This window comes from Lynx canadensis, chromosome B4, assembly GCF_007474595.2.
Source record: "Lynx canadensis isolate LIC74 chromosome B4, mLynCan4.pri.v2, whole genome shotgun sequence".
NCBI lineage: Eukaryota > Metazoa > Chordata > Mammalia > Carnivora > Felidae > Lynx > Lynx canadensis.
The window spans coordinates 74,624,823-74,648,498 of NC_044309.1; the positions used below are offsets into that span (position 1 = coordinate 74,624,823).

Consider the following 23,676-nt stretch of genomic DNA (forward strand, 5'->3'; position numbering starts at 1 on the left):
CCTCAGAAAATTAAAAATAGACCTACCCTATGACCCAGCAATAGCACTGCTAGGAATTTATCCAAGGGATACAGGAGTACTGATGCATAGGGGCACTTGTACCCCAATGTTCATAGCAGCACTCTCAACAATAGCCAAATTATGGAAAGAGCCTAAATGTCCATCAACTGATGAATGGATAAAGAAATTGTGGTATATATACACAATGGAATACTATGTGGCAATGAGAAAAAATGAAATATGGCCTTTTGTAGCAACGTGGATGGAACTGGAGAGTGTAATGCTAAGTGAAATAAGCCATACAGAGAAAGACAGATACCATATGGTTTCACTCTTATGTGGATCCTGAGAAACTTAACAGGAACCCATGGGGGAGGGGAAGGAAAAAAACAAAAAAGAGGTTAGAGTGGGAGAGAGCCAAAGCATAAGAGACTGTTAAAAACTGAGAACAAACTGAGGGTTGATGGGGGGGTGGGAGGGAGGGGAGGGTGGGTGATGGGTATTGAGGAGGGCACCTTTTGGGATGAGCACTGGGTGTTGTATGGAAACCAATTTGTCAATAAATTTCATATATATAAATAAAAAAAAAAGATACAAACCTACAGAGTAAACAAAAGATAAAACATCAGCACAATATATTTTGGAAACTGAAGGCTGATAGATGCATGGTATCTGATTTTGCAGAACTAAGAAAGACAAATTCCAGGCCACCAGCTAGGCAGGGGCATGGGGCTAAGAACAAATTGTGATGTGCAAAATCCTCTGGAACTGAGAAAGAAAAGTGTGGAGTGAAGGCTAAAATGGGAAGAACTAGTTGAAAGTTACTTAAAAATTTTTTTTAATCCTTCATCCTTTCCCTCACTGCAATAGCTCTGAGACCATCTCTTACCCATCCTAGCAGAAAATTGGATATTTATTCTTTGGAGGAAGTAAACAGAGTGATTTTGTCTCAGCTACAATAGTTCTATTTGAAGGCATTAATATTACCCCAAAAATAGGGGGATTAAAGAAAGATATGTTTCCTAGATGTTAAGATTCTCAGATCTCCTCTCCCATTTAACTCCCAGAGTGCTGGCAGCCACATCTTTAGCCTCCAAGTAGAAGACCAGAAGAGTCTTCTCTGATGAATCAGAGCAACCAGAGAGGAAGGACCTAAACATATTGATATCAGAACTTCCTAACCAAAGACCCAACCAGTGTAACCAATAAAAAAGCTCATAGTTAACAAGTCCCCACTAAAGCATTTTGGAATTTCAATCTATACTTTAGCCTTCTACTCTACATATGAACAGACAACGAAGTATTACCAGGCAAATGAGAAAACTTCCAATATGAGAAATAAAGGCCAAATCAAACTAATAGTAACAAAGGTGGGCGGGGAGGCAACTTGGAGGAAACAGAGAATGTGCATAGAAAAGAAAACCAAAGGTCAAAATTCACAGACACTCAGAGGATGAAATGCATCCATGAAGCAAGTATAGGATGCTAAGAAAAGGAATATTTAGAAGACAAACGAAGGGCTCTTAGAATTAAATATGATATAGAAACACAATACAAGAGTTGGAAAATAGTATCTCTCAGGAAGTGAGGCAAAGAGCCAAAGAGATTATCATATGGGAGGAAATCATCATCAAAATCATTTAAAATTTTTTTCTTAGAACCAAAAAATTTCTTAGAATTTCATGAATTTCCAGATTGAAGGGTCCACAAAATGCTCAGTGTGATAAAGAAAATAGAAATACACCACGGTATATCACTGTAAAACTACAGTACACTGGGACAAAGAGAAGATTTTGTAAGCTTCCAGATAGATAGAAATATAGAAAAATAGATAAAATAGGTAAGATAAAAAGAATCAGAAACAGAAATGCTTCTCAAAAGCAACTCCAGAATCTACAAAATAATGGGTAAATACCACAGAAAAAGAACATATCCAACCTAGAATACTAAACCCAGTGAAACTACCAATCAAGTGTGAGGGTAGAATAAAGACATTTCTGACATGCAAGTTCTTACTTTTACCTCCCATGCACTTTTTCTCAGAAGATACTACAGGATACTTTACTCCAAAAAAAGGGAGTAGACTAAGAAAGGAGTAACATATGGGATGCAGAACATAGGAGATCCCACAAGAGAGAGGTGAAAGAATCCCAATGATGAAGAGATATCCTAAAATGAGAATTATGTACCAGACTAGAGCAGTGTGATTCAAAAGTCATACATATTAAGTGCTGCTATCCCAATTCCCACTGTCATTATGCCATTTTTAAAATCTTGACAAAGCTACTAGTAAGTATATTCCATCAGAAAAAAAGGAAGGCATGAGATCCAAGAAATTGGTAATTCAAATCAGGACAAAGCCAAGGGGAATTCTTAGGATAGCAGTAAAGGGAAGTCTCAGAATCACAGCGGCACAGCAGGATCAAAGGAGTAGAATAAATCTCTAGGGAGAGCCTCTCTCTCTCTCTTTCTTTCTCATTTATACACACACACACACACACACACACACACACACACACACACACACACACTGGAACTGATAGATTAGCTGAGGAAGTTGCCCTTGTGGGAATCTGTAATGAAAAGTTTTTGGAAGACAAGATGTCAGAAGAAATAGCAATTGGTAAAGGAAAATTTATGTAAAAACTGTGAAAAGATAAAGCAATTACCAATGTTAGTGAAGAGGTAAGAAAGTAATCACAGTACATTACAATAATCTAATAGAATATCTGGACAGACAATAATAATGTAAATACTGAATGCTGACTTAACCAAAAACTGTATATAACTCTACTGGGAAGATGGGGAAAGAAAAGTAGAGAGTTATGGAAGCAGAGCAAAGCTATATTTTCTCTACCATTCCTATCTATCATAATTGGAAGTCAAAGGACAATGTCAAAAATAAATGAATGAAAAAGATATTTGGAAATTTGTAGATAGGCAAACAGAGATATATGAAAGCCAGAAGACACAGCTAGAAAAGGAGTCCAAAGTTGTTGTCTCTGGGCAGGAAGACTTGAAGAAGTAAGGAGTGGGGTAGAAAGCCATTATATTTATAGTAAGTCTTTCAATGTTACTTGACTTCATTCTTATTGCACGTATTACGTTAATCAAAATTGAAAGTAGTATTTAAAATCCCTGGGTTCCCAAGGGATACAGGAGTACTGATGCATAGGGGCACTTGTACCCCAATGTTTATAGCAGCACTCTCAACAATAGCCAATTTATGGAAAGAGCCTAAATGTCCATCAACTGATGAATGGATAAAAAAATTGTGGTTTATATACCCAATGGAGTACTACGTGGCAATGAGAAAGAATGAAATATGGCCCTTTGTAGCAACATGGATGGAACTGGAGAGTCTTATGCTAAGTGAAATAAGCCATACACAGAAAGACAGATACCATATGGTTTTACTCTTATGTGGATCCTGAGAAACTTAATAAAAACCCATGGGGGAGGGGAAGGAAAAAAAAAAGAGGTTAGAGTGGAAGAGAGCCAAAGCATAAGAGATTCTTAAAAACTGAGAACAAACTGAGGGTTGATGGGGGGTGGGAGGGAGGGGAGGGTGGGTGATGGGTATTGAGGAGGGCACCTTTTGGGATGAGCACTGGGTGTTGTATGGAAAGCAATTTGACAGTAAACTTCATATATTGAAAAAATAAATAAATAAATATTAAATATTGTCACCCTTGAAAAAAATAAAATAAAATAAAATAAAATTCCTGGGTTCCAAGAGAGATCATAATGCCTGATTTTGGCCTATATTTAATTGGATATTCACTCTGAATATCCAGCTTGATATCCCCTTTTAAATGCCCACAGTTTACACCCCACTCTGTACTTCCCAAATGCACAATGAAATCTTATGAACATAGAATAGGAATGAGCAAACTACAGCCCTCAGGAAAAATTGGCCTGCCACCTGTTTTTATATGAACTGTGAATAAAAGTGGATTTTCCAATTTTAAATGGTTGAAAAAAAATCAGAAGAAGAATAATATTTTGTGACACATAAAATTATATGAAATTCATATTTCAATGTGCATGCTTATTTGTTTACATTTTGTCTGTGGCTTTTATGCTACAGTGGCACAGTTGAGTAGCTGTGATAGTGACTATGGATAGCAAAGTAAACAATATTTACTATCTGGTCCTTGATAGAAAATGTTTGCCAACTCATGACTTAGAAGCTTAGTAAGACAGGATAGGTATATGTAGGACCATCTATCCTCTATTAGCACTATTCTGAAATTACATTCCAGAAATACACACACATATAAACAAATGCATACTACAAACTATCAGAAAATTATCTTCCCTAGGTTCACCATTGAAGCTTTTTGTCAGATTTCATCATAGCAATTCCCTGGCAGTCCCCACTTCCCAGCATTATGATTTCTGAATTAACGCATAGCCTGTCATCTTCTCAATAAGAAACAAAGAAAAACTTACTTAGGGATTACATTGAATGTGTAGATTTCTTTGGGTAGTATAGACATTTTAACAATATCTGTTCACCCATTCCATGAACATGTAATGTTTTTCCATTTCTTTGTGTCTTCTTCGATTTCTCTCATAAGTGTTCTATAGTTTTCAGAGTACAGATCTTTTACCACTTTGGTTAGGTTTATTCCTAGGTATCTTATGTTTTTTGATGCAACTGTAAATGGGATTGATTTCCTGATTTCTCTTTCTGCTGCTTCATTTTTGGTGTATATAAATGCAACAGAATTCTGTATGTTGATTTTATGTCCTGTGACTTTGCTGAATTCATGTATCAGTTCTAGCAATTTTATAGTGGAGTCTTTGGGTTTTCCATGTGGAGAATCATGTCATCTGTGAAGAGTGAATATTTGACTTCTTCCTTGCTGATTTGGATGCCTTTTATTTCTTTTTGTTGTCTCATTGCTGAGGCTAGGACTTCCAGTACTATTTTAACTAACAGTAGTGAGAGTGGACATCCCCATCATAATCAAAATAACACCATCAATTTTCACAGAGCTAGAACAAACAATTCTAAAATTTGTGTGGAACCAGGAAAGACCCCGAATAGCCAAAGTAATGTTGAATAAGAAAGGCAAAGTGGAAGGCATCACAATTCTAGACATCAAGCTATATTACAAAGCTGTAATCATTAAGCAGTATGGTACTGGCACAAAAACAGACACATAGATCAATGGAAAAGAATAGAAAACCCAGAAATGGACCCACAACTATATGGTAAACTAATCTTCGACAAAGCAGGAAAGACTATCCAATGGATGGATACCTGGATAGCTCGGTTGGTTAAGTGTCCAACTTCAGCTCAGGTCATGATCTCACCATTCGCAGTTTCAAGCCCCACATCAGGCTCTCTGCTCTCAGCCCAGAACTCGCTTCAGATCCTCTGTCCACTCCCTCTGCCCTTCCCCTGCTTATGCGTGCCCTCTTTCTCTCAAAAAATAAATAAACATTAAAAAAAAGAGTATCCAATGGAAAAAAGACAGTCTTTTCAACAAATGATGTTGGGAAAACTAGACTGCAACACGCAGAAGAATGAAATTGGACCACTTTCTTACACCATACACAAAAATAAATTCAAAATGGGTAAAAGATCTAAATGTGAGACAGGAAACCATAAATATCTTAAAAAAGAACATAAGCAGCAACCTCTTTGACATCAGCCATAGCAACTTCTTACTAGACATGTCTCCTGAGGTAAGGGAAACAAAAGCAAAAATGAACTACTAGAACTTCATCAAGATAAAAAAGCTTCTGCACATGAAAGACACCATCGACAAAACTAAAAGGCAGCCTATGGAATAGGAGAAGATATTTGCAGATGACATATGTGATAAAGGACTAGTATCTGAAATACATAAAGAACTTACCAAATTCAACACCCCAAAAATAAATAATCCAGTTAAGAAATGGGCAGAGGACAGGGCACCTAGGTGGCTTAGTCGGTTAAGTGTCCGACTTCAGCTCAGGTCATGATCTCACAGTTTGTGAGTTTGAGCCCCACGTCGGACTCTGTGCCGACAGCTTGGAGCCTGGAGCCTGCTTTGGATTCTGTTTCTCCTCTCTCTGTCCCTCCCTGACTTGTGTTCTATCTCTGTCTCTCAAAAATAAATGAATGTAAAAAAAAATTTTTAAAAAAAGAAATAGGCAGAAGACATGAACAGACACTTCTCCAAAGAAGGCATAAAAATGGATAACAGACACATGAAAAAATGCTCAACATCACTAATCATTTGAGATATACAAGTCAAAACCACAAGGAGATACCACTTCACACCTGTCTGAATGGCTAACATTAACAACTCAGGAAACAACATGTGGGCGAGGATGCAGAGAAAGGGGAACCCTCTTGCACTGTTGGAGGGAATGCAAACTGGTGCAGCCACTCTGGAAAATAGCATGGAGGTTCCTCAGAAAGTTAAATACAGAACTACCCTAAGACCCAGCAATTGCACTACTAGGTATTTATCCAAAGGATACAAAAATACTGATTCAAAGGGGTACATGCACCCTAATGTTTATAGAAGCACTAACAATAATAGCCAAATTATGGAGACAGCCAATGTCCATTGACTGATGTATGGATAAAGAAGATGTGGTATATATGTACAGTGGAATATTGCTCAGCCATCAAAAAGAATGAAATCTTGCTATTTTCAACAATGTGGCTGGAACTAGAGTGTATTATGCTAGGTGAAATAAATCAATCAGAGAAAGGCAAATATCATTTGACTTCACTCATATGTGGATGACCATAGAGGAAGGGAAGGAAAAATAAAAATGAAATAAAAACAGAGAAGGAAGCAAACCACAAGAGACTCTTAACTATAGAGAACAAACTGAGGATTGCTGGAGAGGAGGAGGGTGGGGGAATGGGCTAAGTGGGTGATGGGCATTAAAGAGGGCACTTGTTGCTACCATTTTTTTTTTGAGAGAGAGAGAGAGAGAGAGAGAGAGAGCGCGCGCGAGCGCACACATGCGTGCAAGCAGGAAAGGGGCAGAGGGAGAAGGAGAATCTCAAGCAGGCAGCCTCCATGCCGAGCACAGAGCCCAACATGGGCTGGATCTCACAATTGTGATGTCATGACCTGAGCCAAAATCAAGACCCTTAACCGATTGAGCCATCCAGGAACCCTAAGGAGGGCACTTGTGATGAGCACTGGGTGTTATATGTAAGTGATGAATCACTGAATTCTACTTCTGAAACAAATACTACACAATATGTTGAATAACTTGAATTTAAATAAAATCTTGGAAGAAAAAAAATAAAAGATGTTATTTGAAAAAAAGGAAAAAAAAAAAAGAAAAACTTACTTAGGACCTGACTGTAAGAAAATTGGGTATACCATCTTTCGGTCTCTAGAATTACTATCATCAGGAAGAGAAGGAAACTAGGAAGGTGAGTGATCTAGAGAAGAAGAAAGTAATTAGAAATAAGGAATATTCTTATTTTCTTCATTACAAAAGGGTCTATCTTCCCAAAGGTAATATTACTAGGAAAATGAAAACTGAAATGTATTTTTTATGTGTTTTTCATCCTTGATTTGAAATCTAGATCTGTTCTCCATAAAATTGATTCTAGAAAGATAGTTTGCCTTCAAGACCATCTGTTGCTTGGCCCTAGGATGGTCCCAAACTGAATTTGCTTCTCAGAAAGTGAGAGTAAGAAGTTTGGGTTGAGGGAAGAAGGAGAAAGGTCATAACCTGTTTTCCGTCTATATTGGGCTTAAATAACAGACATTTCTACTCACTTACCTGGACTTTCCCTATTCCTCCAATCTGGGATACAGATATTGTGACTCCTCTTCTTAGGAAAGTTCTTCAAATTATGGTTTAGTTTTCTGTACTGGGGAAGTCAGTAATGCCAATTCCATCGAGTTTCTGGTCCTATTTCTGTATTTAGACTTGAAGACCATTCCTTGTTGCTATAGAATTCAGGGTTAAGACTTCTTGGAAAACTGGCTTGAGATGCATAGACCTGAGGAAAAGAGAAGGGGAAAGAGAAAATAGAGTCCTGTTTTCAGGGGTTATTAGGGATATTAAATAAATTTCCAAAAGACTTTGGCCTAAACCTAAAACTAGGATCTCCTGAGATATAGCGTACTGAGAGTTAGAAGAAGGACCTTCCAATCTCTTCTCAACTTTGTTGCCCTGTATTCATGCCTTCTAGTTTCATGTATTCCCATCATGACCTCTGCTATGCTACAGTAGTTGATAACTATAAGCAAAGAGACAAATTAATATTAGAGGTATAGGGCCTTAGGAAAGAATCACAAACTTCTCTAAAAAGATTAGAGGCCCAAGAGAAATACAAATCTTGTAACACACAGCAAGGATACTGGCCCAAAGATACATAAATCTCTTCCTCACTGCTGCTTGTTTTTTTCCTTTTTGGAAGAAAATCCTCAAGAATATTTTCCAGTATTCCACATACTTAATTTGTGTGTGTCCTTATGGGAAACAAAGAGCCAATGAGCTCTATTCCTTCTCTTCAACTCTGCCCTTCTAGATTCCCTCTCTCCTGGATAACCCAAGTGCCCTATCTCACCTACTATGTGAACTTCCAGGACTCTTTCTGCAAGTTTTCTCTTATGTCATGGTTACAAATCCTCATCAATTTTTGGATTCTGCTACTGAACACAGAACTAGATATCCTTGGGCAGAACATTAAGAATCTGCTCCTGTCCTTCCAGTATGTGTTCCTTGGTGTAATTTTGACTTCAACCCCTCAAGGCATAACTGCCAGAATTGAGTCAGAGCTAATTCAAAGAAGCTATGGAAAGAAATATTTGGGCCGAAAGAGCCCCCATTTATGCTGAACTCCTGATTCCAGGGAGGATGTTCCTGAGTTTCAACACAGGTTACTCTTCTGTCTCCAATGCCTGGCCATTATCTAGCTTGGAGGACAACTGTAGGCCAGGGGAAAAGCCATCTTTTAAGAAAATAGATATGGACTCTCAGAAGTCCAGCCTGGCATATACAGGAACTCTATGGAAATTAAACACCATCTTAATTTACATGCTGGCATTCCAAATTCTGACTACATACCTCCTGCTAACCATTCCCTCAGAAAAGAGATTTTCCCCAGAACTTCCTCTAAACACTTCTTTTTGTGTTTCTTACTTTTTACTTCTTACTTTTTACTTACTTCTTACTTACTTCTTACTTTTTCAAACACAACTCAGGGACATTTGGGGACCTGAAGCTCAAAATCCTTGAACCCATGTACCCTTCACCATGTGTTAAGTGCTTTACTCTGGTAAAAATCTCATGTGTATTCGACCCCAGCCTGATAAAGTATCAGTACTCCCATTTAATAGATAAGAAAACTCAGAGAAGTAATTTATGTCAGATTTAATGATCAAGCTGGGACTTGAATCTAGGCTTTCCTAAGGCTAAGACCTCTGCTTTTTCTAAATCCCATGCTGCTGATTATCATTGAATTAGGAATTCAATTTCTGAAGGTATCTAAGAAGAAAATAATAAAATCCTCTAACTCTATCATTTCATAGTTTAGCTTAATGTTTATTTATTTTTGAGAAAGTGAGATAGGGCATGAGTGGCAGAGGGGCAGAAAGAGAGGGAGACACAGAATCAGAAGCAGGCTCCAGGCTCTGAGCTGTCAGCACAGAGCCTGAAGCGGGGCCCGAACCCATGAACCGCTAGATCATGACCCGAGCCGAAGTCGGACACCCAACCAACTGAGCCACCCAGGCGTCTCTCATAGATTAGCTTAGAACTTATAATAATAATAATCACTACAAGGAAGAGGGGACATAAAATAGAAGGGATAATACAGCTTAGGTTAGAGCATAGGACACATTTGAGTATGTCTACTTTACCAATTTCATGGGTCCCAGGCTCCTTATCACTGGAGATTCAGTTATTCCTCACAACCCAAAGCTCATGGGAAAGGTAAACTTACTTTGTATAGCCAACTGACATAAGAAACTCCCCAGATGTAGAGACATCCATTTGTCTAGGCAGAAAGCCAGAATTCTGACGACACTTTTCCCTGACACTACCTCCCTAGCCTTTATTCACTCTCAGAAGTGTGAGAAGCTGATCTCCACACCTCATTGGCTTGCCTGTAGGTAAATCATTGGAGAATGAGCCCTGGGTACTAGTTTCAATGCTGTTGCTATGTCATGGTAGGACCTTGATTGAGCTCATTATCTCTCGGTTTTTTTCTTCAGTGAAATGAGGGAGTGTTCAAGAGCTACTATGGGGAGTCAAGCAATGAGAAAGGACAGACCCATAGATCCTCTGACCCAAACCATATATTTCTTCCCTTCAAGTCGGTACCCCATAATGGGTAATCACTTTTACCCTCAGAGGCCTTTACCATATTAGGTTCCACAAAGGCCACAAACCTACTGGCTTCTTTGTGCCAAGCACTGTGCTAAGCATCTTCACAGACTTGAGTTTTCCTATTAGCACTCTCCGGGGAAAAAGAAACAGAAACCAAACACAACATCACTCCCTCACTCCAATGCTTAGGTGAGCAAAATAAAACTCCTAGTCGGTTTCTGGAACCCTCAGCAGTTTCAAAGAAAGAAACTGAAGGAGAGCAGCCCCTGATCTTCAGGAGGGTGAAATTTAGGAATCTGTCAAATTCTACCCCAGATTGTCTGTAGCCATCATCTCACCCATTTCTTATTCTATGTCTCATTAATAAGGAGCACAACAGACTCTTCCTTCTGAGGCAAATGACTGAGACAGTCCTGGGGCTGAGTGGCCTCCTAGTTCCATTTAAGAAGCCCTGAGACTACATTCCCCACAAGCTACGGCTCCACTTCCGTTTGCAGATTCCCCCTCCCCACCAAGGGGGCGCGCATGCTCTGACCCATTGGATGGTTCAGATTAGACTCACCCAGGTTTCAGAATATGGGAAAGTACTCAAAAGATAGGTACTTTTGGCTTTTATCCACTCTTGGCACCTAATCTCTCTCCAGCACCTCTTGCGGTAGCCTCGGGACCCTGCATGGTCCCTTGGTCCTGATGCCTGTGGTACCTGGAGGACAGGAGTCCACTACGTTATGTCCCCTCAGCCTTAATGCAAGAGGGAGCCAGATCTCCCAGGAAAGGGATTTTGCAAAACTGCCCGGAAATTACTTATGCAGTTTGCATAATTTTAGTTTTAAGTGTAAATAGGTGGGGTGAAAATTATGAAAGGGAGTGAGGCAAGCAGTCAGTTTCTTAGCCATTGGAAAGCATAACTGAGGGTGCAGACCTGAAAAACCCGCCCCATTGCCACGGCAACAGCCCAAGGACTACAATTTCTGGTTTCTTTCATTCTCAAATCAAATCTCAAATACACCGATAAAGGCCCACTAAATAAGATCTGGCCTTTGCTCTCCAGGAGATGAAGTAAGGAGAATAGGCAGTCAGTTGATAAATATTAAACTTCTACTGTGTAGGCAACATACTAGACATGGAAGTAAAATAAATAAATGCTGCCCTTGCTTTCAAGCAAACTAGTCTAAGACAAGTGATGATTGTTGTGATGTGTGCTATGGGAACAAAACACAATGACTCCTAACCCATACTGTTGAAATGGAGAGGTAGAAAGAGTCAAGGAAAGCGACCCAGAGAAAGTGATGGGTGTGAATAAAGTCCTAAAGTGTCCCTAGGTTTGGAAAGAACTTCAGCCTTCATTATCTACACACTAAGTTAAAGCCCAGATGGATTAAAGAATGAAACAATAAAAACAACTTTAAAAATATGTAGGATACTATTTTTATGACCTAAGGCAGGGAAACAAGTCACAAAACTAAGAAGCCATAAAGGAGAAGACTGATAAAACAGACAACATAAAATAAGCAACTTATCAATAATAGAAGATACCATAAACAAGGTTAAGAGATAACAGAAAGACAAGGGGAAAGTATCTGTATCATGAATGAGAGCAATCAATATCTAGAGGTCTGTGTCCACCAGCCAAAAGTGCCAGGAAACCTGTAGGTAAGCAGAGTCGGATTTTTACATGCTGCAGCAAGAGAGACTATGCACCATGGGGAACCTGTGGGGGGTTAAGAGGGGATTAAGAGGAATTGGCTTGTGATTTGGGCTTGTGTTAAGTTTGGGGAGAGTCTGCCAGAACGTGGGGCAATTCCATGACTGGATAATTTAATTATCCAGAGGTGGGAGGACTTGAATAGAACTGAAACTGTAATTGATAAAGCAGTAGCAGGCCCTTGTATTAGCTGGGTGAAGGGGATGTTTGGTCATTTTTTTGTAATTTGCACAGTGTTATTTTTATCTGTGCTCAGACATGATTACAGAGTGGTAGTATTTTTGACTTGCTCCAACAGAGTCACAAATAGCCTTGTTTGATGTAGGTGTTCTCTGAAATTGTTTCTATTAAGTAGGGAACTTCTGGGCCTAGGTTCTAGTTATAGGCTAGCTTCTATCTGACATTCTGTCATTTTCTTTCTTGTAGAATGTATAAAGACCTTCTACAAGTCAATAATAAAACAATATAAAACATTACAGAAAAATAGAAACAATTCACAAAAGAAATACAAATGAAAAATTAAACACATGAAAGGATGTTCAACTGCACCAATGGGAAAATGCAAATTAAAACAGTAAAACACTATTGGCATTAATTTAAATCGGTTCAGCCCTTTCAGAGAGCAATTTGACAATATCTACCAAGACATTGTATGCATACACCCTTCAACCAGGAATTCCATTTCTAGAGATCTCTTCTAATGAGTTATATGCACATGTACACAAAGAGGAATATAAAGAGAGACTTACTGTAGCGTGTTTGTAATAGTAAAAACTGTCAAAGGGGCATAATTAAATAAACCCTGGAATATTGTAATAGGTATATTAGCAGGCACTAATCCAGACTAGTTGACTTGGCCAAATGATTGTCAAAATACAGTACCTATACAGAAAACAGCTCCTATGGGAATGCAAGATTTTCCAAAAGTACCCAGGCTCTCTGACTTATTTTAAAATTATATGAGGGCTTGCAAGGGGGAGTCTGGTTACTCTTATGTACAAGTGCTGCCAGCCTTCTAAACTGATTTAGTGACCTTGGTGACATGTTAATACTGCTTTAAAAAGCTCTTGTTATTTTTAATTACCGAGTAATGTGAGCATCAGACCCTTTTATTTTATTCCTGAGCCTTACTCCATTCCTGAGCTTTCTTACAATTCTGGACTTTGCCAGAGAGGGTCAAGGTTTGGGCAAGGTTTGAAGAAGAACAAGGTCAGGGAGGAATGTATAATAAATTCATAGGATGTATAATCTATTCAATTAAATATTTAAACTGTTTCTATTGACTTAACTTTCACTAAAGGTTAATTTTAATATTTCCACTTTCTTCTGGAATATCTCCTTTTATTAACTCAAATGTAGAGTGCCCAAAACCAAATATATCACTTCCTCTCACAATGAGCCATTATTTAATAATTAACACAGAACTTTCAGAAGATCAAACTCTAGGCCTATCCTGTTCTCACTGCAAAAAGACCAAAGCCTAACAAGCCCTTCTTAAATTTTGACAAAAATGTATTCCACAGTTGCAGATCTCATCTGACCTTATCCAAGTAACTCCACCATAAAGAAGAGAATGAAAAATGTAACAAAGGAGCAAGTTCAAGAAGGATCAAGTGCTAAAGACAAGTGAGGACAACAGGACTCGGGCATATCTCAAGGTTGCAGTGTGGTAAGGATTAGGCTCCAAATGAAATTGCCACATAGACTTTGAAGTGATTTTGTAGAGAGAGATAAGAATAAGGGCTTCAGTAGGTTGGCTGAAGGAGTTCACTGTATAACACTATGATGACAGGTAAACTTGATGGTAGAAAGCCTATGAATATACTCAAGAGTTTAGAACCAATTAGAAGATACAAGAAAAGCACAGTTGCTGTAATATGACTGGATCCAAACAGTATTACAACTAGGTTAATGTTACAGCTCTTGAGAGTGTTAGGAGGTAACACTGTTAGGAGAATAATAATAGTGATGATAATAATACATATTATAGCCAAACTTTTTACATGCCTAATATGTTGTAAGGCTGTAAGTACTTTATAATCATTCATTTAACCAATATTTATTGAATACCTAGTATGTGCTTCTCAGCACAATACTAGTTGAGAATAGGGTGGTTAACAAGCCAGAGAAGATTCTTGTCTTATTGGGGTTTTTGTCTGTTTGTTTCAGGTGTAGAATTTAGTGATTCACCACTTAAATACAACTCCCAGTGCTCATCACAAGTGCCCTCCTTAATACCCACCACCCATCTAACCTATCTCCCTGATCACCTCCCCGCCACTAACTCTCAGTTTGTTCTCTAGAGTTAAGAGACTTTTTTCTGGTTTTCCTTTTTCTTTCTTTCCCCCTATGTTCATCTGTTTTGTTTCTTAAATTCCACATGAGTGAAATTATATGGTATTTGTCTTTTTCTGACAGACTTACTTAGCATAGTACTCTCTAGCTCCATCAACATCATTGCAAATGGCAAGATTTCTTTCTTTTTGATGGCTGAGTAATATTCCATTGTGTATATATACCACATTATCCATTCATTAGCGATGGATATTTGGGCTTTTTCCATAATTTGGCTATAGTTGATGATACTGCTATAAACATTCAGGTGTATGTATCCCTTCAAATCAGTATTTTTGGGTAAGTACCTAGTAGTACAATTGCTGAGTCCTAGGGTAGTTCTATTTTTAACTTTTTGAGGAACCTCCATATTGTTTTCCAGAGTGGTTGCACCAGTTTGTATTTCTACCCACAGTGCAAGAGGGTTCCCCTTTCTCTGCATCCTTGCCAACATGTGTTGTTTCCTGTGTTAATTTTAGCCATTCTAACTGGTGTGAGGTGATAGCTCACTGCACTCTCGATTTGCCTTTCCCTGATGACAGCTGATGTTGAGCATCTTTTCATGTGTCTGTTAGCCATTTGGATGTCTTCTTTGGAAAAATGTCTATTCATGTCTTCTGTTCATTTCCTAACTGCATTATTTACTTTTTGGGTTTTGAATTTGGGTAAGTTGTTTATAGATTTTGGATACTAATCCTTTATCAGATATGTCATTTGCAAATACCTTCTCCCATTCCATAGGCTGCCTTTTAGTTTTGTGGATTGTTTCCCTCACTGTGCAGAAGCTTTTTATCTTGATGACGTTCCAATAGTTTTTTATTTTGTTTACCTTGCTGCCAGAGACATGTCAGTAAGAAAATTGCTATAGCCTATGTCAAAGAGGTTACTGCCTGTGTTATCCTCTAGGATTTTCATTGTTTCAGGTCTCACATTTTAGATCTTTCATCCATTTTGAATTTATGTTTGTGTATGGTGTAGGAAAGTGGTCCAGTTTCATTCTTCTGCATGTTGCTGTCCAGTTTTCCTAACACCATTTTTGAAGAGATTTTTTTCCCATTGGGTATTCTTTCCTGCTTTGTTGAAGATTAGTTAACCATATATTTGTGGGTTGATTTCTGTGTTTTCTATTCTTTTTCATTGATCTCTGTGTCTGTTTTTGTGCCAGTACCATACTGGCTGAATTACTAGAGCTTTGTAATATAACTTGAACTCTGGAATTATGATGCCTCCAGCTTTGCTTTTCAAGATTGCTTTGGCTAACAAATTCTAGCTCTGTGAAAAATCTGGTGGTATTTTTATATGGATTGTATTAAATGTGTAGATTAATTTGAATAATATAGACATTTTAACAATATTTGTTCACCAAGTCCATGAGCATGGAATGTTTTTCCATTTCTCTGTGTCATCTTCACTTTATTTCATAAGTATTTTATAGTTTTTGGAGTACAGATCTTTTACCTCTTTGGTTAGATTTCTAAGTATCTTATGGTTTTTGGTGCACTTGTAAATGGGATTGATTTTTCAATTTATTGTTCTGCTGCTTCATTATTGGTGTATAGAGATGCAACAGATTTCTGTACATTGATTTTGTATCCTGTGACTTTACTGAATTTGTGTATCAGTTCTAGTAAGGTTTTTTTTGGTGTGTGTGTGTGGTCTTTTGGATTTTCTACATAGAGTATCATGTCATCTGCAAATAGTGAAAGTTTGACTTCTTTACCCATTTGGATGCCTTTTATTTCTTTTTGTTGTCTAATTGCTGAAGCTAGAACTTCTAGCACTATGTTAAATAACAGTGGTGAGAGTGGACATCCCTGTCTTTTTCCTGACTGTGGAGGAAAAACTCTCAGTTTTTCCCCATAGAGGATGATTATTAGCTGTGGGACTTTCATATGTGGCCTTTATGATGTTGAGGTATGTTCCCTCTATCCCTACTTTGTTGAGGGTTTTTATGATGAATGGATGTTGTACTTTGTCAAATGCTTTTACTGCATCTATTGAAATCATCATATGGTTCTTATCCTTTCTTTTATTAATGTGGTGTATCATGTTGATTGATCTGTGAATATGGAACCATCCTTGCAGTCATTGGACTTATTTTCTAGTGGATTTAATAAGTTATATAATGATTTCAACAATGTATCATAGGTAGTATTAAACCTATTTTTTTTTTAATTTTTTTTTTCAACGTTTATTTATTTTTGGGACAGAGAGAGACAGAGCATGAACGGGGGAGGGGCAGAGAGAGAGGGAGACACAGAATCGGAAACAGGCTCCAGGCTCTGAGCCATCAGCCCAGAGCCTGACGCGGGGCTCGAACTCACGCACCGCGAGATCGTGACCTGGCTGAAGTCGGACGCTTAACCGACTGCGCCACCCAGGCGCCCCAAACCTATTTTTAAAATAAGGAAACCTAAGGAGCAGAGAAATTAAATAACTTTCTAAAAATCACAAGTGTAGAAAGGTGTCAGAGTTGGAAAATGAACCCAGATGGTCTGACTTCAAAGTCACTTCAAAGCCTTTATAGTATGATCATGGTTAATTTTTCAAGGGCAATAATATATTTCTACTTGTGTATCAAGGAGTTCTTAAATTTTGAGGGGAAAAGAAAGGTCCCAATCACTACTCAAAAGGAAAACTTCTTCTTAGGTCCAAGACCAATTAGAGACATTTGTGATAGCCTGAATCTTAGAGTTCAACACCAAGAGCAAAGCAAAATTACCTTTTGTAATTCTTGACAGAGAAACAACAAATGTGTGGGATTTCCACAAATGGAATGTAGTGAGAAAGAAAAAACTACCCCTAATATCCAGGAACTGCTTTGACACTCACAGATAAGCTATGGTGTCTTCTATTTGGACATAATCTCACAAGGATATCCACTTCAGACACCTTGTACAACCCACAATGCCAAACATTTCCCTGTCAACTAAATGAATTAATGCTACTTCTTTACCAATTACATCTTTGCCTCTGCCCTAGTTTATGCTCCCCATAGATAAAATTTATTAATACCCAATCATAGTGTTGCCTTGATTTTTAGAACCACCAAGTCTAAAACCTCCACTTCCTCAGACTCTCCCCCAAATTACCAAACCAAATCCCAAATCCCAAAATAAATTCTTTCTAACATCCTCTTACTGAGACACTCCACAGCTCCTTGTGGTACATGTTCTCTCTTGCTATGAGTGAGTAAAAGATCCAACTTGTTTAACTGCAGGTGTTCCTGCAGCCTTTGGCTGAAGAACACTGACAGTAGCATTAATGATAAGTAACTGCTGGTTTATTTCACCAGTTATTGCCTATGCTATATGCAAAGTGATATTTTAGGTTTTAGGGAGTATTTGTGCAAAGGAGCTTATAATCCATTGAGGATACAAGATAAGTACACTAATGAGGCACAAAGTGCATGGATTTTAAGAAGAAGCAAAGGTTATATTATATTGAGGGAATCAGGACAACTTCATGAAGAGGTGTATTTTGATATTCATCTCAAAGTAGAGGAGGATTCCTGATTTCTACATGTGGAAATAAGAAAGAGGATATTAAGAACCAAGGTAAGTACTATATTTTGCTTTAAGCTACAACAACATTATCAATAAAGCACTAAATGCTCTAGAAATATCAGCCTTATTTATTCCTCATAATATCCACATTTTATGGATGAAATTGAGAGAAGTGAAATCACTTGCCCAAGATCACACATCAAATAAGTGTTAGTGCTGTGATTCAAACCCAAGTTTGCCAGACTTCAGAGTCCATAAATCTTAACCGCTACAACAGAGCAAGCCAGGCTTTGTAAGTAATGACTACTCTGCCTCAATGTCCCCCAGTGTTGAAGTTACAGCTACAATTTAAGCCACTGGACTCAGTCAATGATGTTAAAAAGAAGAAAGTGAGCCAAAAAAAGGTTTGAAGAAAAGGAAGAAAAAAAATAATTGGTCAGTGTGGATAAGAATATTGTTATTGCAATATCTAGGCATTTGAGTACATCAGTAAGCACAGTATTTTTTAAGGCAAATTATTCTACTGAATTTACACTGACCAGCTAAAGGTCCATCACAGGTGACCTAGTGATAATTAATGTTTACTCTGATTGGAGGGGCCCTACATAGGAGGAAAGGAACCCTGACGGATGGTAGTCAGGGGAACAATTTACTTCTGAAGGTAGTAAATATCAATAGGACTACAAAATGGTAGCCATGACACACATAAGAATTATGAAAGAGAAAGATGGTGTAATTTCAGGACAAATAAATGGTTCAGAATCCTTTTAGTGTATAACAGGGTTTAATGCTGGAGAGAAAGTTTGTAAATGGTGTTCAATATTTAAGGAAATTTAATTTGTTAAATTTATAAACTAAATGAGCACTAAATCTCAAAAGAAGTAAACATAAACGTTTACAAAAAATCCAAGTTGAATATAAAGTTTATAACTTTACTATTAAAAATTAAGACACAAGTCACTATGAGTATTACCCCTCCCTAATAAACACACATATAAGTGCCCTCAGACATTAAAACCCACTAATACTAGGGGTGCAATAGGTGACAGGAAAATTCAGCGTCTCTCCATCTTGTAAGGATTTTCTGTCCTTAGTGTGAGATGTCTTGAGACTGTACTATGAATTACATTAATTCAATTAGCATGAATTATATGACTATAACGAGGCAAGTGTAGAAGACAATAAACTGGTACCTCATGGACTCCAGTAGGAGAAACCCAGGTGAAGAAATAGAACTGTGCACCTCACTCCAGAAATTCTATTAACCTTGTCCCAGTAATAATCCTCTCTCTTCCCCCACATGTAAATGCTCTCATGACTTTTACAGTAATCACTCCTTGCTTTTTTAAAATACAGTTTTATCACACAAATATGCATCCATAGTTATGATAGTTTAGTCTTGTCCATTAAAAAATGTTTGATGTGCTACTGGAAGTCAAAAGAAACCTGGAACCATAATTATATTAGACAAACTATATTTCAAACTAAAGACTGTAACAAGAGATGAAGAAGAGCATTATATAATAATTACAGGGCCTAACAATTTTAAGTGCTTATGCACCAAATTCAAGGCATCCAAATATATAAAACAATTAATCACAAATCTAAGCAATCTCATTGGTAAGAATGTGGTAATTGCAGGGGACTTTAATACTCCACTTACAACAATGGACATATCATCTAGATGGAAAACCAATAAAGAAACAATGGTCCTGAATGATACACTAGACCAGATAGACTTGACAGATATATTTAGAACTTTTCGTCCAAAAGCAGCAGAAAATACATTCTTCTTGAATGCATGTGGAACATTCCTCAAGATAGATCACATACTGGTTCACAAAATAGCCCTCAATAAATACAAAAGAATTGAGATCACACTTTCAGATCACAATGCTATGAAACTTGAAATCCCCCCCAGGAAAAAGTTTGGAAAACCTCCAAATGCATGGAGGTTAAAGAACATCATACTAAAGAATGAATGGGTCAACCAGGCTATTAAAGAATAAACTAAAAAATATATGGAAACCAATGAAAATGAAAACACAACAGTCCAAACCCTTTGGGATGCAGCAAAGGTAGTCCTAAGAGGAAAATACATTGCAATCCAGGCCTATCTCAAGAAACAAGAAAAATCCCAAATACAAAATCTAACAGCACACTTAAAGGAACTAGAAGCAGAACAACAAAGAAACCCCAAACTCAGTAGAAGAAGAGAAAAAATAAAGATCAGAGCAGAAATAAACAATATGGAATCCAAAAAAAAAAAAAAAAAACAGTAGAACAGATCAACGAAAGTAAGAGTTGTTTTTTTGAAAAAATAAACAAGACTGATAAACCCAAAGCCAGACTTCTCAAAAAGAAACGAGAGAGGACCCAAATAGATAAAATTATGAATGAAAATGGATTTATCCACAACCAATCCCTCAGAAATACAAGCAATTATCAGAGAATGCATGAAAAATTATATGCCAACAAACTGGACAACCTGGAAGAAATGGACAAATTCCTAGAAACCCACACACTACCAAAACTCAAACAGGAAGAAATAGAAAATTTGAACAGACCCATAACTAGTGAAGAAATTGAATCAGTTATCAAAAGTCTCCCAACAAAAAAGAGTCTTGGGCCAGATGGCTTCCCAGGGGAATTCTACCAGACATTTAAAGCAGAGTTAAACCTATCCTTCTCAAGCTGTTCCAAAAATAGAAATGGAAGGAAAACTTCTGGATTCATTCTATGAAGCCCTCATTACCTTGATTCCCAAACCAGACAGACACCCCACAAAAAAGGAGCATTACAGGCCAACATCCCTGATGAACATGGATGCAAAAATTCTCAACAAGATACTAGCAAATCAAATTCAACAGCATATAAAAAGAATTATTCACCATGATCAAGTGGGATTCATTCCTGGGCTGCAGGGTTGGTTCAATACCCGCAAATCAATCAATGTGATACATCACATTAATAAAAGAAAGGATAAGAACCATATGATCCTGTCAATAGATGTAAAAAAAGCATTTGACAAAATACAGCATTTTTTTTCTTAATAAAAACCCTCAAGAAAGTTGGGATAGAAGGAACATACTTAAACATCATAAAAGCCATATATGAAAAGCCCACAGCTAATATCATCCTCAATGGGGAAAAACTGAGAGCTCCCCCCTGAGATAAGGAACACAATAGGGAAGTCCACTCTCACCACTGTTAGTTAACACAGTGTTGGAAGTCCTAGCATCAGCAATTAGACAACAAAATGAAATAAAAGGCATCAAAATTGGCAAAGAAGAAGTCAAACTTTCCTTTTGCAGACGACATGATATACTACATGGAAAACCCAAAAGGCTCCACCAAAAGACTCCTAGAACTGATACATGAATTCAGCAAAGTTGCAGGGTACAAAATCAATGTACAGAAAGCAGCTGCATTTCTATACACCAATAATGAAGCAACAGAAAAAGAAATCAAGAAACTGATCCCATTTACAATTGCACCAAGAACCATAAAATACCTAGGAATAAACCTAGCCAAAGATGTAAAAGACATGTAAGCTGAAAACTATTGAAAGCTCATGAAGGAAATTGAAGAAGACACAAAGAAATGGAAAAACATTCCATGCTCATGGATTGGAAGAATAAATATTGTTAAAATGTCAATACTACCCAAAGCAATCTACACATTCAATGCAATCCCAATCAAAATTGACAAGCATTCTTCTCAAAGCTAGAATAAACAATCCTAAAATTTGTATGGAACCACATAAGATCCCAAATAGCAAAAGTAATATTGAAGAAGAAAACCAAAGCGGGAGGCATCACAATCCCAGACTTTAGCCTCTACTACAGAGCTGTAATCATCAAGACAGTATGGTATTGGCACAAAAACAGACACATAGACCAATGGAATAGAATAGAGAACCCAGAACTGGACCCACAAATGTATGGCCAACTAACCTTTGACAAAACAGGAAAGAGTATCCACTGGAAAAAAAAGTCTCTTCAACAAATGGTTTTGGGAGAACTGGACAGCAACATGAAGAAGAATGAAACTAGACAACTTTTTTACATCATACACAAAAATAATCTCAAATGGATGAAGGACCTGAATTTGAGACAGGAAACCATCAAAACCCTAAAGGAGAAAGCAGGCAAAAACCTCTTTGACCTCAGCCGCAGCAATTTCTTACTCAACACATCTCCAAAGGCAAGGGAATTAAAAGCAAAAATGAACTATTGGGACCTCATCAAGATAAAAGGCTTCTGCACAGCAAAGGAAACAATCAACAAAACTAAAAGGCAACTGACGGAATGGGAAAAGATATTTGCAAATGACATATCAGATAAAGGGCTAGTATCTAAAATCTACAAAGAACTCACCAAACTCCACACCCGAAAAACAAATAATCCAGTTAGGAAATGGAAAAGCGTGAATACACACTTTTGCAAAGAAGACATCCAGATGGCCAACAGACACATGAAAAGATGCTCAACATCACTCCTCATCAGGGAAATACAAATCAAAACCACACTGAGATACCACCTCATGCCGGTCAGAGTGGCTAAAATGAACAAATCAGGAGACTATAGATGCTGGTGAGGATGTGGAGAAACGGGAACCTTCCTGCACTGCTGGTGGGAATGCAAACTTGCGCAGTCGCTCTGGAAAACAGTGTGGAGGTTCCTCAAAAAAATTAAAAATAGATCTACCCTATGACCCAGCAATAGCACTGCTAGGAATTTATCCAAGGGATACAGGAATACTGATGCATAGGGGCACTTATACCCCAATGTTTATAGCAGCACTTTCAACAATAGCAAATTATGGAAAAAGCCTAAATGTCCATCAACTGACAAATGGATAAAGAAGATGTGGTTTATATTTACAATGGAATACTACCTGGCAATGAGAAAGAATGAAATCTGGCCATTTGCAGCAATGTGGATGGAACTGGAGGGTATTATGCTGAGTGAAATAAGTCAGTCAGAGAAGGACAGATACCATATGTTTTCACTCATATGTGGATCTTGAGAAACTGAACAGAAGACCATTGGGGAGGGGAAGGGGAAAAAATAGTTACAGAGAGGGAGGGAGGCAAACCGTAGGAGATTCTTAAGGACTGAGAACAAACAGGGTTGATGGAGGGTGGGGGAGAGGGGAAAGTGGGTGATAGGCACGGAGGAGGGCACTTGTTGGGATGAGCACTCGGTGTTGTATGGAAACCAATTTGACAATAAATTATATTAAAAAATAAATAAAAACAAAACAAAACAAAAGAACAAAACAACAAAAACAAGAAAAAACCCAACTCATAGATAGAGAACAGATTGGTGGTTGCCAGAGGTGGGGGGGGGGGATAGATCAGTGAAATGGGTGAAACAAATTTCCAGTTATAAAATAAGTCATGGGTATGTAATGTACAGCATAGAGACTGATGAGGGAAAACCGGGCAAGCTCCCTTGGCAAAGTACAGGCTAACAGCAACTCCCACCCCCACCCCCGCCCCAGCCTCCAACCCCAGGTGGGATATATGTGATATTCCTCGGACACTCCTGGCTACCCAAGAACAAAGGAAAGGAGTTTAAGTGCTTGCCGTGGCAATGTGGGAAACTAAGGCCAAATGACAAATTAAATTCCCTTATTGCCTACAGTCCGTTGACAAGTCCTTGAAACAGGCAGAGTGATCTTCCTCTAGGAGCTCAGCTGCCTGGATGAGCTTTGCTACGGGCAAAAGGGAATCTTGGCTTAACATTATCCTTACCCCCCCAGCATCCTATACGCCTACTTCCTTTATCTCAACTGCCCCAAGATATATGC

At 38.0% G+C, this 23,676-nt stretch overlaps 1 protein-coding gene across 2 annotated transcripts in view; it reads right to left on the reverse strand.

Annotated features, from left to right (window-relative positions):
- The window catches only part of LOC115518889 (olfactory receptor 10AD1-like), a 90,849-nt gene that overhangs the window by 65,677 nt on the left and 1,496 nt on the right, over positions 1 to 23,676 (reverse strand). For both annotated transcript variants that reach the window (XM_030322472.1, XM_030322473.1), the window contains exon 2: positions 7,759 to 7,981. The gene's annotated coding sequence lies outside the window, so the exon portion shown is untranslated. The remainder of the gene's footprint in view (positions 1 to 7,758; positions 7,982 to 23,676) is intronic.